Consider the following 3,803-nt stretch of genomic DNA (forward strand, 5'->3'; position numbering starts at 1 on the left):
ATTCCTCTCAGAAGTGTACATGAATTGGTTGTTTGCAACCATGTCAATGAGTTCTTGAGCCTCTTCAGGTGTTTTCTTTAGCTGAATAGATTCACCTGCAGAATGGTCCAATGATATTTTCGAAAATTCAGATAGACCATAATAGAATATATCTAATATGGTCCATTCTGAAAACATGTCAGATGGGCACCTTTTGGTCAGCTGCTTGTATCTTTCCCAAGCTTCATAGAGGGATTCACCATCTTTTTGGTTGAAGGTCTGAACATCCCCTCTAAGCTTGCTCAGCTTTTGAGGAGGAAAGAATTTATCCAAGAAGGTAGTGACCAGCTTATCCCAGGAGTCCAGGCTATCCTTAGGTTGTGAATCCAACCATATTCTAGCTCTGTCTCTCACAGCAAAAGGGAAAAGCATGAGTCTGTAGACTTCAGGATCAACTCCATTCGTCTTTACAGTCTCACAGATCTGCAAGAACTCAGTTAAAAACTGATAAGGATCTTCAGATGGAAGTCCATAAAACTTACAGTTTTGTTGTATTAAGGCAACTAGCTGAGGTTTCAGCTCAAAGTTGTTGGCTCCAATGGCAGGAATGGAGATGCTTCTTCCATCAAATTTGGACGTTGGCTTTGTGAAGTCACCAAGCATTCTCCTTGCATTATTATTATTTTCGGCTGCCATCTCCTTCTCTTGTTTGAAAATTTCTGAAAGGTTGTTTCTGGATTGTTGTAATTTAGTTTCTCTTAGTTTCCTTTTCAGAGTCCTTTCAGGTTCAGGATCAATTTCAACAAAAGTGCCTTTTTCTCTGTTCCTACTCATATGAAAGAGAAGAAAACAGGAAAAGAAATAGGAATCCTCTATGTCACAGTATAGAGATTCCTTTATGTTAGTAGAAAAAGAAAGGGGAGAAGAGTAAAGAAGAATGGGTTCGGATATTTAGATGGAGAGAGGTGAAGAGAAGTGTTAGTGAATAAATAATTAAATAAAATAAGAAAAGAGAGGGGAAATTTCAAAAATAATTTTTAAAAAAAGGAATTAGTAATTTTCGAAAATTAGAGATAGGATAAGATTAAAATTAAAATTTAAAACAAAAGAATTTTTGAAAAAGAGATGAGATATTTTCGAAAATTAGAGAGGGAAAAGTAGTTAAGTGGTTTTGAAGAAGATAAGAAACAAACAAAAAGTCAAAGAGTTAGTTGAAAAAAATATTAAAATCAAATTTGAAAAGATAAGAAGATAAGAGGTTAGATAAGATATTTTGAAATCAACTTTTGAAAAAGATAAAATTTTTGAAAAAGATAAGATATAGAAGATATGATAAGATATGTTTGAAAAAGATTTAATTTTTAAATTAAAATTAATTACTAACAAGAAACTAAAAGATAAGATTCTAGAACTTAAAGATTGAACCTTTCTTAACAAGAAAGTAACAAACTTCAAATTTTTGAATCAATCACATCAATTGTTAGTGAATTTTCGAAAATATGATATAAAGATAAGAAAAAGATTTTGAAAATAATTTGAAAAAGAATTTTTGAAATTTTTGAAAAATAGAAAAAATGAAAAAGATATAATTTTTGAAAAAGATTTTGAAAAGATAAGATTTTTAAAATTGAAAATTTGACTTGACTTGTAAGAAACAACTAATTTTGAAAATTTTTGACTAAGTCAACTCAAATTTTCGAAAATTTGGAGAAAAATAAGGAAAAGATTTTTTTTTTTGAATTTTTAATTATGAGAGAGAAAAACATAAACATGACCCAAAACATGAAAATTTTGGATCAAAACACAAGATGCATGCAAGAACACTATGAATGTCAAGATGAACACCAAGAACACTTTGAAGATTATGATGAACATCAAGAACATATTTTTGAAAAAATTTTGATGCAAAGAAAGCATGCAAGACACCAAACTTAGAAATTTTTAATGCATGGACTCTAACAAACGAAAAATGCACATGAAAAACAACAAGCAACACAAAACAAGAAAACATCAAGATCAAACAAGAAGACTTGTCAAGAACAACTTGAAGATCATGAAGAACACTATGAATGCATGGATTTTCAAAAAATGCAAGAAAAATTTAAAAAGCATGCAATTGACACCAAACTTAAAAATTGACTCAAGACTCAAACAAGAAACACAAAATATTTTTGATTTTTATTATTTTATGAATTTTTTTGGATTTTTATTGATTTTTTTTCGAAAATATTTTTGGAAAAACGGAAAAGAAAAGAAAAATTTTGAAAAAGATTTTTGAAAAGAAAATTACCTAATCTGAGCAACAAGATGAACCGTCAGTTGTCCATACTCGAGCAATCCCCGGCAACGGCGCCAAATACTTGGTGGACGGAATTGTGATAAAAGAGTTCCAGGCACTGTTAGAGAAGCTCACAACTCCGTTCAACTTAACCAGCAAGTGTACTAGGTCATCCAAGTAATACCTTACGTGAGTAAGGGTCGATCCCACAGAGATTGTTGGTATGAAGCAAGCTATGGTCATCTTGTAAATCTCAGTTAAGTGGATTCATAGGGTCAAATGTAATTGGATTAGATAATTTAAAAGATAAATAAAATAAAAAGGGATAGAAATACTTATGTAAATCAATAGTGGGAATTTCAGATAGGTGTGTGGAGATGCTAGAATCCTTTCGAATATCTACTTTCTTATTGCTTTCATCCAATCCTTCTTACTCCTTTCCATGGCAAGCTGTATGTAGGGCATCACCATCATCAATGGCTACTTTTAATCCTCTCTGGAAAATGGTCCTATGCGCTGTCACTGCACGGCTAATCGTCTGGAGGCATCACCCTTGTTGATAGCTACATCCCATCCTCTCAGTGAAAATGGTCCAAATGCTCTATCACAGCACAGCTAATCATCTGTCGGTTCTCAATCAGGTTGGAGTAGAATCCATTGATTCTTTTGCGTTTGTCATCACGCCCAGCCTTCAGGAGTTTGAAGCTCGTCACAGTCATTCAATACCGGAATCCTACTCGAAATACCACAGACAAAGTTAGACTTTCCGGATTCCCGGGATCCTACTCGAAATACCACAGACAAGGTTAGACTTTCCGGATCCCCATGAATGCCGCCATCTATCTAGTTTATACCACGAAGATTCTGTTGGGGAATCTAAGAGATATGCGCCCGGCCTAGAGTAGAACGGAAGTCGTTGTCAATCACTCGCGTTCATAGGTGAGAATGATGATGAGTGTCACGGATCATCACATTCATCAAAATGTTGTGCAACGTATACCTTGGAATAAGAATAAAAGAGAATTGAATAGAAAGTAATAGTAATTGTATTGAAACTTGAGGTACAGCAGAGCTCCACACCCTTAATCTATGGTGTGCAGAAACTCCACCGTTGAAAATACATAAGTGAAAGGTACAGGCATGGCCGAGAGGCCAGCCCCCATGAAGGTGATCAAAAAACCGAATGGTCAAAAGATTTATAATACAATAGTTAAATGTCCTATATATACTAGACTAGCTACTAGGGTTTACATGAGTAAGTAATTGATGCATAAATCCACTTCCGAGGCCCACTTGGTGTATGTTTGAGCTGAGCTTGATCTATCCACGAGCTGAGGCTTTTCTTGGAGTTGAACGCCAAGTTATAACGTGTTTTGGGCGTTCAACTCCGGATCATGACGTGTTTCTGGCTTAACTCCAGACAGCAGCATGTACTTGGCGTTCAAGGCCAAGTTACGTCGTCAATTTCTGAATAAAGTATGGACTATTATATATTGCTGGAAAGCTCTGGATGTCTACTTTCCAACGCCATTGAGAGCGCGCCATT

The sequence above is a fragment of the Arachis duranensis genome, chromosome 3 (genome assembly GCF_000817695.3).
Source record: "Arachis duranensis cultivar V14167 chromosome 3, aradu.V14167.gnm2.J7QH, whole genome shotgun sequence".
Classification (NCBI taxonomy): Eukaryota; Viridiplantae; Streptophyta; class Magnoliopsida; order Fabales; family Fabaceae; genus Arachis; species Arachis duranensis.